Source organism: Schistocerca nitens, chromosome 8 (genome assembly GCF_023898315.1).
Source record: "Schistocerca nitens isolate TAMUIC-IGC-003100 chromosome 8, iqSchNite1.1, whole genome shotgun sequence".
NCBI lineage: Eukaryota > Metazoa > Arthropoda > Insecta > Orthoptera > Acrididae > Schistocerca > Schistocerca nitens.
Genome location: NC_064621.1, coordinates 571,806,265 through 571,822,992, shown reverse-complemented (window position 1 = coordinate 571,822,992; position 16,728 = coordinate 571,806,265).

Here is a 16,728-nt window from a genome sequence, read left to right as displayed (position 1 = left end):
GTAAGTTTGCCTTTTCTTAATCTTTCTTCTAAGATAAGTCGTAAGGTTAGTATTGCCTCACGTGTTCCAACATTTTTACGGAATCCAAACTGATCTTCCCCGAGGTCGGCTTCTACCAGTTTTTCCAGTCGTCTGTAAAGAATTCGCGTTAGTATTCTGCAGCTGTGACTTATTAAACTGATAGTTCGGTAATTTTCACATCTGTCAACGCCTGCTTTCTTTGGGATTGGAATTATTATATTCTTCTTGAAGTCTGTGGGTATTTCGCCTGTCTCATACATCTTGCTCACCAGATGGTAGAGTTTAGTCATGACTTGCTCTCCCAAGGCCTTCAGTAGTTGTAATGGAATGTTGTCTACTCCCGGGGCCTTGTTTCGACTCAGGTCTTTCAGTGCTCTCTCAAACTCTTCATGCAGTATCTTATCTCCCATTTCATCTACATCTACATCCTCTTCCATTTCCATAATATTGTCCTCAAGTACATCGCCCTTGTATAAACCCTCTATATACTCCTTCCACCTTTCTGCCTTCCCTTCTTTGCTTAGAACTGGGTTGCCATCTGAGCTCTTGATATTCATGCAAGTGGTTCTCTTCTCTCCAAAGGTCTCTTTAATTTTCCTGTAGGCAGTATCTATCTTACCCCTAGTGAGACAAGCCTCTACATCCTTACATTTGTCCTCTAGCCAACCCTGCTTAGCCATTTTGCACTTCCTGTCGATCTCATTTTTGAGACGTTTGTATTCCTTTTTGCCTGCTTCATTTACTGCATTTTTATATTTACTCCTTTCATCAATTAAATTCAATATTTCTTCTGTTACCAAAGGATTTCTATTAGCCCTCGTCTTTTTACCTACTTGATCCTCTGCTGCATTCACTACTTCATCCCTCAGAGCTACCCATTCTTCTTCTACTGTATTTCTTTCCCCCATTCCTGTCAATTGTTCCCTTATGCTCTCCCCGAAACTCTCTACAACCTCTGGTTCTTTCAGTTTATCCAGGTCCCATCTCGTTAAATTCCCACCTTTTTGCAGTTTCTTCAGTTTCAATCTGCAGTTCATAACCAATAGATTGTGGTCAGAATTCACATCTGCCCCTGGAAATGTCTTACAATTTAAAACCTGGTTCCTAAATCTCTGTCTTACCATTATATAATCTATCTGATACCTTTTAGTATCTCCAGGATTCTTCCAGGTATACAACCTTCTTTTATGATTCTTGAACCAAGTGTTAGCTATGATTAAGTTATGCTCTGTGCAAAATTCTACAAGGCGGCTTCCTCTTTCATTTCTTCCCCCCCCCCCCCCCAATCCATATTCACCTACTATGTTTTCCTCTCTCCCTTTTCCTACTGACGAATTCCAGTCACCCATGACTATTAAATTTTCGTCTCCCTTCACTACCTGAATAATTTCTTTTATCAATTTCTTCATCATCTGTAGAGCTAGTTGGCATATAAACTTGTACTAGTGTAGTAGGCATGGGTTTTGTGGCTATCTTGGCCACAATAATGCGTTCACTATGCTGTTTGTAGTAGCTAACCCGCACTCCTATTTTTTTAATCATTATTAAACCTACTCCTGCATTACCCCTATTTGATTTTGTATTTATAACCCTGTAATCACCTGACCAAAAGTCTTGTTCCTCCTGCCACCGAACTTCACTAATTCCCACTATATCTAACTTTAACCTATCCATTTCCCTTTTTAAATTTTCTAACCTACCTGACCGATTAAGGGATCTGACATTCCACGCTCCGATCCGCAATCAACATACATTATTAAATATGCGCAATGCTTCTTCTTTACCTTCTACAACAATAATCATCGTCCAGAATCCTGATCAGAGTCGCGAGCAGAGCACACAGCCGATACCCGCAGACTGCTCCTGGCTACTCGCTACTAAAGCCGGCCGACTACTACTGTATCCGACTGACTACTACTGCAGACTCGCGCAGACAAGCGCAGACTGACTAACAATAAAATACTCTCTGGTCAGAGATTCTGTCATGCCTCGCCCATCGCCAGCGAAGCATACCCCTTACATAACCCTCCACTGGGGGAGCAAAAATTTGGCAGCGATGGTGAGTCAATTGGACTTGCCATGAGCATCAAATTTTTCTTAATTAACTAACTTTACCATCACAATATATATATATATATATATATATATATATATATATATATATATATGTGTGTGTGTGTGTGTGTGTGTGTGTGTGTAAAACATGAAATAAAATATAGTGCACACGCACTGAGTACAGACATATCAAGCAATAACAAAATGTATACACAATGAGTACAAAACATATTAACAAATGACAAAAGTGCACACGCACTGTAGTTCAGAACATGTCAGCAAATCACAAAATGAATATGCAATGAATACAAATCATGTTAACAAAATGACGAAAGTGCACACGCACTGTAATACAGAACATATCTGGGAATCACAAAAAGTATACGTAATGAGTACAAATCATATTAACAAATGGCATAGAGTGCACATGCACTGTAAAACTCTTTAGCATTTTTTACAACAAATAAACATATCAAGGAGTGAAATAAAGAGCACATGCACTATAGAAGTCTTTAGTATTTTTAGGACAACTGATCTTGTTAACAAATGAAAGGAAGTGCACACGCACTGTATATGTCTTTATCATTTTACAAGAATTAGGAAAGGAATGGGAAGGATTGCGTCATGGTTGTAGCACTTTAGGTTGCACGCAGCTGCACTGAAAGTCCATATCTTTCTACAGAAGCACAACACCAAGTGAGACAATCTGAAGCTCTTTTCCTTGAAGTATTAATTAGTGTAGCCAAGACACTGAAATGTCGTAATAATATTCCATGCTATCATTTTGGTAGTACACTAGGTACACCAAACAGTGGGACCATAATAACATCTCCATCGCTCAAGGTGGTGGACAGCATGTCGTGTCAACACCATGTTCTTGTAAAGTAGGCCAACGTAGAATTAGTGCAAAAACCAAATATAGTGCTCCATGATCATGAGGATAGACACGACAAATGGATATTGCAGTAATTTCTGGTAATTAGGTCAGAAGGTGAAGGACATTAAGTCACATAGTAGTCTTCGTTGAGAATTACACTAGTCTAACAACTGATTTGAGTAATTGGTGGCACTCATCGCCCAGTTACTGAACATTTCTGTACCATGTATGTAGTATTACAGAATAATGTTCATAAAATTATCGGAATATAGTAATTATCGGCACTCATTGCCCAGTTACAAACCATCGGAAGTCATCCTTCAAAACAGAAGCTAATGAATGGCATAGTATTAACGTAATTCACTTAATTATAGTAATCATTGGCATCATTGGTAATCTTATTACAATAAACAGTGGCATTCATTGGCCAGTTACAAAGCATTTTTTTTGTATTATTCAGAAGTCATTACTCAAAATGAGTTAATTATTGGCATAGCATTTATACACAATTTATCTAATTATAGTAATCATTGGCATCATAGGTAATCTTATTACAATAGTGGCATTAATTGGCCAGCTACAAAGCATTTTTTTTTGGTATTATTCAGAAGTCATTACTCAAAATGAGTTAATTATTGGCATAGAATTTATACATAATTAATCTAATTATAGTAATCATTGGCATCATAGGTAATCTTATTACAATAGACAGTGGCATTCATTGGCCAGTTACAAGCATTTTTTTGTATTATTCAGGAGTCATTAGTGAAGTGACATACTATTCAGAGCCGATCAGTATTATTCAGAACTCTCTTAAACTAGTAGCATTATTTGGGACTGGTAATTACTTTGTTTGCTTTTGAGTTATTGCTGCAAATGAAGATGTGTAACGTCATTCGTCATGAGTCAGCTGTAGCAAGGTTATGAAACAAGTAGAGTATATGTGATCACATTCATAAACGACATAGGTTCAATATACAACTATTTATACCACATTAATTTTATGAATAATTTCTCCTGCAAAATATACAAAATGGATTATGAAACTGAAAGAAGAAACGCATATTATGCTGAAAAGTAGTGAACTTCGAATTAACAGGTAGTGAAATGTGTATAAAAATATATATGTCCTCTAGCTGTCCTTTCCAAAACCTTCAGTCATCATACCATGCGATATAAGACATACTGTCAAAACGAACTGCAACAAATACTTAAATAACTAGATAGCATCTCTTAACTAACAGCAAATATATAAACTTCATCATTATTTTCATCTGCAAAGAAAAACTTCATTATCCATATCACCATAACTCCATTATTATCATCACCTGTAAAGAAAAACTTCACTATCCACAGTAGCATATTCTTCATCACCATTCATTATCATCTGCAAAAGAGTCACTTCATTAATTCGTCATACAACTATTCCTTATTTCTATCATATTTCATCACTAAAACTAAGATGTGTAGTTCTGTCTGACAGCCTGCATCAATCACCTCGTATTCTGAAAGAAAAAATTAGTTACGACTGCTATTCTACGATGTGTATGGTATATTCTTGTTAATGCTTGTTAATTCTGATCCATTTACTCTTCATTACGAGGTATTGCATCCACTTTCGTTCATTCCGAAGGTGAAATTCCCATTTCTGTTTAATTTATTTCGTTTACACGTTATTTCTTTCTGAAAATGATGAACAAAGATTGATGTCTTGCATTTAATTCATATACCCATTAGATAAAAACTGGTTTATAGTAACATAATTGAGCATACAGCATAGCATGACAGAAAACGTAATATGTCAAAAACATTGACAGTGTTCAGAAGCAAAAATGTACACAGTGTATCACAATGTAGGAGCAAAAAAAATGTAAAATAGTCACGATGTTTAGCTATCATAAGGCAAAATTTTAAAGTAAACTGGTGTTTGTTATATCTTAAATATTTCATAGTACATACAAACAAAACAGGAAAACAATCATACATACAAAAAAAAATGAAAAATATGCACGGTCTGATGTGCAACGACAAGAAAAGCGACCTGCTAACCTTACCTTGCCGGGCATTTGCCAAGAAGAAATACGATAATCATCAGTAAGTGTTCATGTGAATATAATTGCATAAGTGGTCATAAAAATGAGGAAATGGCATTACAGTGTGATAAATCATAAAGTATCTTCATTCAATAAACGGTTTGATGTTGGATATGTGGTGGTTCCCTTTGGTTTTTCTGGTTCTCAAAGTTTCGACGTGTACTACATTGGGGTGAGGAATGCTGCGAATCCGATATGGACCTGCGTATAGAAGCTCAAATTTACTGCATCTACTCTTTCCTTTGTTGGATAAATAGTGTGTTCGTACTAATATATTCTGTCCAATGTGAAATTCACTGCGTGTACAAACCTGTTTTTGCTGTCTTCTCCGGCGTTCTGCGGCACGTTTGATGTTGTTCAGCGCAATGTCAATTACTTCATGGTGTCGTAGTCGACGAGATGTAGGAAATGTTACTAATTCTTTAATTTTGTTAGGTGGTTCAACATTTTTCAGTATAACAGACAGAGATAGCATTCATTCGGTATGGAATTAATAACATCTTGGAATGAGAGTATGTGTGTGTCCCAATCAATATGTTTTTTATGGCAGTAAATTCTACACAGTTTACCAATATCTTTCATTAATCGTTCACAAGGGTTCGAAGAAGCATGGTACCTGGATATATATATCGGAGAAATGTTTCTAGCTCGTAACATACGTGTCCATATAGCAGATCGAAACTGTGGTCCATTGTCGGAAATTACTTTCAACACATGCCCTACATGAAATAGAAAATGTTTTACAAATGCTTTCGAAACAGTTTTAGCAGTAGCTTTGCGTAACGGAGTGGAGGTAACAAATTTTGAAGTGAGTTCAACAGCGACAAAGATGTAGCAAAAACCTCTATTAATTCTGGGAATCGGACCAAAAATGTCTACAGCGGCCATATGTCTTAATTTAACAGGTACAATGGGATGTAATGGAGGAATATGTGAAGTCGTATCTGATTTAGCTTTCTGGCAGATTTTACATGACGCTAAAACTCGTCGTATACGTTTCTCCATGTTGGTAAAATAACAGTTCTGTCTCAGTATAAGAAAACATTTTCTGGCTCCGTAATGTGCGTAACTTAAATGAGTATACCAGATTAATTTGTTAACAAGTTCATCAGGAATGCATAATAACCAATTGTTGCTGGCAGGATGAGAGCGGTGAAACAGAATGTCATTGCGTACAGTGTAATGGTTTCTAATGGTAACATTATTCCTATCTTGCCAAAGGTGTTTAATCTCTTTCCATACGTTGTCTTTATTCTGCTCTTGTGCTATGTCTTGTAATGACGACGAAATGAAATTTTCAAATGCAACTTGTTGAATGTACATGACGCTGAAATTTGCTTTGCAGAAGTTGGTTGCGATGTCTTGCTGATTGTTGTTGAGAGAACGGGGTAGTGCATCTGCTACAATATTTTGTGTGCTGGGAATGTGAACAATTGTAAAATTAAATTCCTGTAGATAAAGTTTCTATCTGCTTAATCTGTCGTGTGTAAATGTAGCCGAAAGTAAAAATTGTATCGCTCTATGATCTGTGTAAACTGTAGTGTGTCTTCCATAAAGAAAATGCCTAAATCTGGTAAAAGCCCATACAACACATAATGTTTCAAGTTCTGTAACAGAATAATTTCGTTCAGCAGGTGACAGAATGCGGCTTGCAAAAGCGATGTTTTTAATTACTGTGCAACCATCTTCTTCAATTTCCTGAAAAATATGTACGCCTAAAGCGGTGTTAGATCTGTCGGTGGCAATGGAAAAAATTCTGGTAAGATCTGGGTGCGATAAAAGTGGTGCATTCAACAAAGCATGTTTCAAATAACATGCTCGTGAACAAGATTCTGCGTGTCAAAAGTGTTGCTTGCGTTACTGGAATATGCAACCTGTACTGTATTTAATCAAATTCTATCTGGCGTGTTATTATTTTCAGGAGGATGCTGTGTCATTTCCACTATTTGTACTGTTCTGTTATTTCTTCCTGACGTCTTACATTCTGGATGATACCTACTGTCTGGTTAATTTATGATAATATGTTGTTGTTGATGTTCTTGCTGCTGATAAGATAGACTGTTATTAAATGTACGCTGAAAATTGTGCTCATTATTTTTACATCTGTCATGATAGTCATTTCTATACGGCGCATTGCGATAGGAACTGAATTAGTGTGTTTTCTGTACGTACTGGTTTCCTTGTTGCTGTGCATTACTATTTGTTGGGGCCGACGCTATACATGTATGCGGCGTAACATTAAAGCTTGGTTGACCTTGTAGACTGCATTGTTGGTAAGGTATGCTAACCGGTTGGTTTTGTTGCTGTTGTTGGGAAAAACGTCTATTATTACTAAAATGTGGTTCCTGTTGCTGATAATTTTTTTTTACACATACTGATGATTAAAATTTTCTCTGATATTAAAGTTTTCGTGGGTGTCATTTCTTGAGCGTCTAATTAAAAATTGTCACTTTCGGTAAAATTTGTCATATCGAGTTTTCTTTACACTTTTCTTAATCCTAGGTAGAGCAATAGTTAAAGAGCTGTTTTGATAGATATAAAGGATAGTAGAAGAGAAGGCAGCAGTGCAGAAAACTAAAGATGAAACAGCACTACTACGGCTCGGGGCCCTGTGCACGCTACGGCACATACTCATTAAAGTGTAATGAATCCCCTGAGGTCTATTACGCGCTGCAAATACATTTTAGCTTTTGCGTTACAGGCAATGCTGGTGAAAATTCAAAAATAAATTGCTGTATCCCTGCTAATTGTAGTTTCTGCATTACAGGCAATGCTATTGAAAGTACAAAAATAAATTGCCGTATACGGTTCAAAGCGTGTACCTGTGCTCTGTCATTATTAAATTCCTTAGATTTTCTTACGGATAAAAATTGCTCGTGATCAACGTTATCGTCACTGAATGTGTGAACAGATTCACGATTACATAAGAATCTGTTTGTATCTTTTCGGATTTTAACTCCCGTAGCTTTTCGGATTTTAAGTCGCGTAGTCTCTGTAAATTGCTTAAGCTATACTGGCTGTGTAAGTGTGACAAATGTTCGGAATGTGGTGTATGCTGTGCCGTGTTATTGATTGAAACATTTTTCATTTCTGTTACTTTGATACTTTCGTCAATTTGCTTGTTCTGTTGTTCACATTTCTTATCGACTTCCGTATCCAGAGTGTGCGAAAGTTCTGGTGACTTTAAATTAAACTCGTCGCGTATCTGTATTGTTCAGTGACCGCACTAATTTCATCTCTAATTGATTCTGTTATGGTTACATGAGTATTATTTAATTCTTGTGCAACTGATCTAGTTTCTTCACTACTGTTCGTAGGACAAGCCTCAATTTCGTCACGTAACTGTTCTTTAGTATCATGACGTTGCACGGTAACGGCTGTAATCTGCTCACTAAGTTATTTGTTCTGTTCGTTAAGGTTGTCGTGTTTTTCATTCGACAGTTTGAAAAGGTTGTCGAAATTTTCATTACGTTGTTTGTACGATTCATTAAGTTTTTTGAAATAGTTGTCTATTTTTTCACAATTTTCATTAATTTGTTGTTTGAGATTTTCATTAAGTTGTAGCATTAATGCTATAATTCGATCCATGTCAAAATTAGCTACTGTATTCTTTGTGCTGTTTAATCGCGTACCTGCAATTGTCACGTTTTGTGTATCCATTAGGATATTCTGTGATTCTTGAAAAGGTTTGCCAATCGAATGTGCACTGTTAGTCCCTAAATCGGAATTAAATAAATCTGACGTACTTTGAGTACTGTGTTCATTTTCATTAGAAAAATTTGTCTGTTCATTACGTAAACTTTGCAAACCAGGTGTGTCTAGCTGGGCAGCGCTCATTGCAACAGAACGTCCCGCGTCATCAAGTGTCGTTAAATTAACAGAGGACACAATTGAATTTATTTGTTCATCATTATGATCAAAATCATTATTAATAATCCGCACACTCTGATTGTCTGTAAATAGAGGACTGTCATTAAGACACTGAGTGTCGCAACTGCTATCGGTCAAATTATTAGAATCGGCTATTTCACTCATTACACATCGCGATGTACTATTAACAGTTTTTCGCGGCATTTTTACACAAATCAAAATTGTTCACAAATGAAACAAAGACATAGTAAAATCCAACAAACACTATTACAACAAAGAGCAAAAAATTGCCGATGATCTGTGGAAGAAAGAGTGATAAATTAGTAAATGCGTTGCGCCAAATGCTAATTACATTTAAGTAAATAAGAGCAGATATATGGCTACCTATCAGAAGATTCCCAAAGAAATACGATCCTGGCCGGAGGTCGCCAAGTGTAACTTCTCCACAGGAAATTTTGTTAAATGAAAATGGAAATGGAGTCAAGTGTAAACTCCCCACAAAATTGATAAATGGAAATTGACCATAAACCACACAATAATATTAATTAAATAATGAACCATGAACGAAATGTAACCTCCTAACTGAAATAATAATATCTGGTAAATTTTATAAGGACAGCAGCGCTGACCTTCGGCCCTGTATTCTGAATGACAAAAGCAAAAATTCTTACCTCAATAAAAACTGCAACTATTTCTGGTCTTATTTATCGACACAGCTTCGTGCAATGCTGGCGTATATTTTTTTTTGATTCTTGGAAGCAATGATAATGCATTGGAAAAATTCTTTAAATTGAAATGAATGCTTTTTCTTCAAAAGAGTTACTTTATATTATAAAAATTATTATTGGGGCATTTTTTGAACAAATTAGATTGCAATTAACATACATTATTAAATATGCGCAGTGCTGCTTCTTTACCTTCTACAACAATACTCATCGCCCAGAATCCTGACCAGAGTCGCGAGCAGAGCACACAGCCGACGCATGCCGACACCCGCAGACTACTGTATCCGACTGACTACTACTGCAGACTCGCGCAGACAAGCGCAGACTGACTTCTACTGTCGACTCGCGCAGACTAGCGCAGACACACGACAAGCAACAACTAACAATAAAATACTCTCTGGTCAGAGATTCTGTCATGCCTCGCCCATCGCCGGCGAAGCATGCCCCTTACAAGGTGGAAGCAATGTATATAGCTTACGTGAAGGTAGTATTATAGAAATGAAAGTGAAATTAGACGAAGATGAGATGGGAGATATGGTGTTATCAGCAGAAATAAAACAAGCATTCTACGGAACGGAGAGTAGAATATCAGATCCCTTAATCGCTCAGGTAGGGTAGAAGATTTAAAAAGGGAAATGGAAAGGTTAAAGTTAGATATAGTGGTAATTAATGAAGTTCCGTGGCCGGAGGAAGAGGATTTCTGGCCAGGTGAATACAGGTTTAAGAATACAAAATCAAATAGGGGTAATGCAGGAGCAGTTTTAATAATGAATAAAAAAAATAGGAGTGCGGGTAAGCTACTACAAACAGCATAGTGAACGCATTATTATGGGCAAGATAGATACGAAGCCCACGCCTACCACACTAGTACAAGTTTATATGCCAACTAGTTCCGCAGATGCCAAAGAGATAGATGAAATGTATGATGAGATGAAACAAATTATTTAGATTGTTAAGAGATACGAAAATTTAATAGTGATGGGGACTGGAATTCGATAGCAGGAACAGGTAGGGAAGGAAAAGTAGTAGGTGAATATGGACTGGGGGAAACAAATGAAACACGAAGCCGCCTGGTAGAATTTTGCTCAGTGCATAATTTAATAAACGTTGACACTTGGTTTAAGAATCAAGAAAGAAAGCTGTAGAGTCAGAACAGACCTGGAGACGGCGGAAGTTTTCAGATTGATTATATAATAGTGTGGCCGAGATTTCGGAACCAGATTTTAAACTGTAAGACATTTCCAGGGTTAGATGTGGACTTAGACCACCATTTATTGTTTATGAACTGTAGACTAAAACTGAAGAAATTGCAAGAAGATAGCAAATTAAGGAGATGGGATTTGGATAAACTGAGAGAACTAGAGTCTGTTAAGAGTTTTAGAGGGAGAATTAGGGAACGATTAACAAAAATAAAGGAAAAGAATACAGTAGAAAAACAGTGCGTACATTTGAGAGATGAAATAGTTACGGCAGCAGAGGATCGAATAGGTGAAAAGACGAGACCTACAAGAAATCCTTGGGTAAGAAACGAGATACTGAATTTAGTTAATGAAAGCACATAATATAAAAATGCAGTACATGAAGCAGGCGAAAGGGAACACAAATGTTTAAAAAATGGGATGGACAATAAGTACAAAATGACTAAACAGAAACGGCTAGAGGACAAATGTAAGGATTTAGAATCATACACTCCTGGAAACTGAAATAAGAACACCGTGAATTCATTGTCCCAGGAAGGGGAAACTTTATTGACACATTCCTGGGGTCAGATACATCACATGATCACACTGACAGAACCACAGGCACATAGACACAGGCAACAGAGCATGCACAATGTCGGCACTAGTACAGTGTATATCCACCTTTCGCAGCAATGAAGGCTGCTATTCTCCCATGGAGACGATCGTAGAGATGCTGGATGTAGTCCTGTGGAACGGCTTGCCATGCCATTTCCACCTGGCGCCTCAGTTGGACCAGCGTTTGTGCTGGACGTGCAGACCGCGTGAGACGACGCTTCATCCAGTCCCACACATGCTCAATGGGGGCAGATCCGGAGATCTTGCTGGCCAGGGTAGTTGACTTACACCTTCTAGAGCACGTTGGGTGGCACGGGATACATGCGGACGTGCATTGTCCTGTTGGAACAGCAAGTTCCCTTGCCGGTCTAGGAATGGTAGAACGATGGGTTCGATGACGGTTTGGATGTACCGTGCTCTATTCAGTGTCCCCTCGACGATCACCAGTGGTGTACGGCCCGTGTAGGAGATCGCTCCCCACACCATGATGCCGGGTGTTGGCCCTGTGTGCCTCGGTCGTATGCAGTCCTGATTGTGGCGCTCACCTGCACGGCGCCAAACACGCATACGACCATCATTGGCACCAAGGCAGAAGCGACTCTCATCGCTGAAGACGACACGTCTCCATTCGTCCCTCCATTCACGCCTGTCGCGACACCACTGGAGGCGGGCTGCACGATGTTGGGGCGTGAGCGGAAGACGGCCTAACGGTGTGCGGGACCGTAGCCCAGCTTCATGGAGACGGTTGCGAATGGTCCTCGCCGATACCCCAGGAGCAACAGTGTCCATAATTTGCTGGGAAGTGGCGGTGCGGTCCCCTACGGCACTGCGTACGATCCTACGGTCTTGGCGTGCATCCGTGCGTCGCTGCAGTCCGGTCCCAGGTCGACGGGCACGTGCACCTTCCGCCGACCACTGGCGACAACATCGATGTACTGTGGAGACCTCACGCCCCACGTGTTGAGCAATTCGGCGTTACGTCCACCCGGCCTCCCGCATGCCCACTATACGCCCTCGTTCAAAGTCCGTCAACTGCACATACGGTTCACGTCCACGCTGTCGCGGCATGCTACCAGTGTTAAAGACTGCGATGGAGCTCCGTATTCCACGGCAAACTGGCTGACACTGACGGCGGCGGTGCACAAATGCTGCGCAGCTAGCGCCATTCGACGGCCAACACCGCGGTTCCTGGTGTGTCCGCTGTGCCGTGCGTGTGATCATTGCTTGTACAGCCCTCTCGCAGTGTCCGGAGCAAGTATGGTGGGTCTGACACACCGGTGTCAATGTGTTCTTTTTTCCATTTCCAGGAGTATATATCACTAGGGGAAAGATAGTTAAAGCCTACAGAAAATCGTAGAGGGGGACCGAGATGAATACAGTAAGATTCAGTACGGTGTAGGTTGTAGTACTTACTCGGAGATGAAGAGGCCTGCAGAGTATAGAGTATCATCAAACTGGTCTTAGGGCTGGAGAGCACAACGACAACAACAACATTTGAAAATTAATCTGCATAATTGTTAACTCATTACCACCAAAATTGGAGATAACGAAACAGAACAAATGAAGGACTTCTGCTGACCTGGAAGCAACCGTCACATGACGGCCGAAGCAAGGAGCACATAAAAAGCAGACAAGCACAGGTGAAAGTGTATACCTATCCATAATAATTCACCATGTACGGTAAAAAAGCTAACCTTTGTATGAAGTATGGCACTATTTTACCTGTGTTTCTTTGATTGACACTGATTTCTGTGGTTTGGAGTTGGCTAGCGTGGCGTGACTCCCTGCCGGAGGAAGAATTCACCTACTCATGCAGAGGGCTGACAGATCTGTAAGCAGAGCGTTAATGGTGCTGGTCGCCGACTGGTAGAAATTTGGCTGCAAGTCCAGAGCGAGCATGTTTATGTGGGGCCGCCCGCAGGCATGGCTGTTATTGTGGGCCTTCTAAACTGAGCAGACTTGAGGTGATCGAATCTGTTGCTTATAAATATTGGTTGCTGTGTATGATTGTCCCTTGGATGTCAGACACACGGAGTTATACTGTATTCATGAAGTGTGTATGCTAGCAGTGCCATGTGGTATTATATTCTTCACAGGTTCAAATGGCTCTGAGCACTATGGGACTTAACATCTGAGGTCATCAGTCCCCTAGAACGTAGAACTACTTAAACCTAACTAACCTAAGGACATCACACACATCCATGCCCGAGGCAGGATTCGAACCTGCGACCGTTGCGGTCGCACGGTTCCTGACTGTAGCGCCTAGAACCGCTTGGCCACTCCGGCCGGCTCGCAAAGGTTCAACTGCATGTGCCATCTGAGATAAAGACGTTGCCACCAGTGAGGAATTTGTGGCGGGCCACATCAAATAAACTAGAACACTGATGACTTAAAAATAATTTATCGTTTCATTATACCGATTTTGTTAATTTTTAAATAAACTGTACACCTTTTTCTATGCCGTCGTAAAGAGTCTTCAAGTTGACAAAACCTGTGCCGAATTTGATCAAATAGTGAGAAGATAACAGCGCACCGGGAGAAGAGGCTCCTAAAACTCTGTTATGTTTATCGAGAACGGATTTATAACATGTTCCGAAGCTCAAAGTCAAGATTCTGAGTACTAGTTATGACACACGTAATAATACAGACACAAAATGTACCTGGCTTACGTGTCTGCGTAATTTTGGTACACCAGGGCAGACGTGTATGAGATGTCTCCTCTCAATGACGACCGAGGTGGGGCAGTGGTTAGCACATTGGTCCCGACGTCGGGAGAACGGGTTGAAATTTCCCCTCGGTCGATCAGGTTCACGTCTTCCATGACTTTCCTACGTCACCAAAGGCAAATGCAAGGAAGCTTCCTTTGTTGGGTCACGTCCCTGTTCCTCCTTCATGCTTCCCCAATCCGAGCTTCTGCAACGTCTCTAGCACCCCGTTTTCAAAAGGAAGTTAGAGCTATACTCTCCCTTCCTTATCTTCCTCCCTTTCTATCCTGACTAAGGGACAGCGGAACTGTTACCTTGTTACTATTTTATGAAGTTCCGCACATGTTAGATCGTTTTGATGTCCCCTCCGAAGGCTCTCTCCAGTGCCGAAGAAAGTATATAATTCCATTTAACAAAGTATTATCACAATTCGGCAGCTGTAAACGTTACAAATTATTTGTATAGGTCACAAAATCAGCCTCACTATGCGCTTGAAATGATCGAAAATCGATACATTCTCATCAGAGGTAGATGCCGCCTACAAGAAAACTAAAAAGCCCTTTGAAAAAAGAGAACCTCCTGTATGAATACCAATAGCTCACATGGAAAACCAGTCCTAACCAAAGAAAGTAAAGCTGAATGATGGAAGGAGTGTACAAGGGGTCTATACAGGGGAAATGTACTTGAGGGCAGTATTACAGAAATGGAAGAGAAATTATAAGAAGATCAGATAGGAGATATAATACAGCGGAAAGAATTTGACAGAGCACTGAAACACCTAAGACAAGAAAACGTCCTGGGAGCAGACAACATTCCGTTAGAACTACTGATAGCCTTAAAAGAGCCAACCTTAACAAAACTCTTGATCTGTTATGCAAGATGTACGGACAGGCGAAATACCCTCAGACTTCAAGAAGAATATATAGATTCAGTTTCAAAGAAATCAAGTGTTGACAATAGTGCAAATTACCGAATTATCAGTTTAACAAGTAACGGTTGCAAAATAGTAACACGAATTTATTACAGATGAATCGAAAAATTTGTAGAATCCGACCTCGGGGAAGATAAGCTTTGATTCTACAAAAATGTAGGAACGCGCGAGGCAGTAATGACTACAGGTTCCCACGGGGTTAAGGAAAAGCAATCATATGTTTATAGCTTTTGTAGTAGAGATAGATAGTTCGCGAACGAACGGGTGCAAAGGAACGGTTCACCAAGATGAACGAAAGGACCGAGGAACGAATTCCAAGGAACGGTCGGTTCATAGTTCACTTCGGTCGCGGCGGTCTACTTATAGTTCCCGGGAACGAGGAATGATCGGTCCATAGTTCACTAGTTCACTTCGGTCGCGGCGGTCACTTCGGCAGTTCTCGTTCCAGCCTCCGTCGCGTGCTCGTCTCAGTCTCGGTCTCCCTCGGCCGCACTCGTCGTTCTTCGCAAGACCACCTGTCTCAGTTTCACTGCCGACTGCTTTATGTTTGTTCAGTTTCCAGTTGTTCGTTTCGTTCACTGCGCTCGCCTATTTTACATGTGTTCCAAACTGTTCTTGCACTTGGTTCTGGCTATTCAGCGTCCACTAGCGGTAATCAAAAAGTATTTTATAGTTACGTAAATTACATAAAATTACGTTGTATGTAATAGGTACGTCTTTTCAGGTAACAAAAGGGCATATCAGCTCACTTCCTTATATCGATGAACAGCAGAAGACATACTTATAATAAGGCAAGTTTTTTTGTTATTCATATATTTTTTGGTTTCATCGACTTGATTTAGCGGCTAACTTTCAATAATTTGCTTAATTTTTAGTGTAAGAAAATTCATATAAAACTATTTTCGTGTATCTTTCATGTACGAAACATTACATTTATGAATGCTCTAACTACACTCCTGGAAATGGAAAAAAGAACACATTGACACCGGTGTGTCAGACCCACCATACTTGCTCCGGACACTGCGAGAGGGCTGTACAAGCAATGATCACACGCACGGCACAGCGGACACACCAGGAACCGCGGTGTTGGCCGTCGAATGGCACTAGCTGCGCAGCATTTGTGCACCGCCGCCGTCAGTGTCAGCCAGTTTGCCGTGGAATACGGAGCTCCATCGCAGTCTTTAACACTGGTAGCATGCCGCGACAGCGTGGACGTGAACCGTATGTGCAGTTGACGGACTTTGAGCGAGGGCGTATAGTGGGCATGCGGGAGGCCGGGTGGACGTACCGCCGAATTGCTCAACACGTGGGGCGTGAGGTCTCCACGGTACATCGATGTTGTCGCCAGTGGTCGGCGGAAGGTGCACGTGCCCGTCGACCTGAGACCGGACCGCAGCGACGCACGGATGCACGCCAAGACCGTAGGATCCTACGCAGTGCCGTAGGGGACCGCACCGCCACTTCCCAGCAAATTAGGGACACTGTTGCTCCTGGGGTATCGGCGAGGACCATTCGCAACCGTCTCCATGAAGCTGGGCTACGGTCCCGCACACCGTTAGGCCGTCTTCCGCTCACGCCCCAACATCGTGCAGCCCGCCTCCAGTGGTGTCGCGACAGGCGTGAATGGAGGGACGAATGGAGACGTGTCGTCTTCA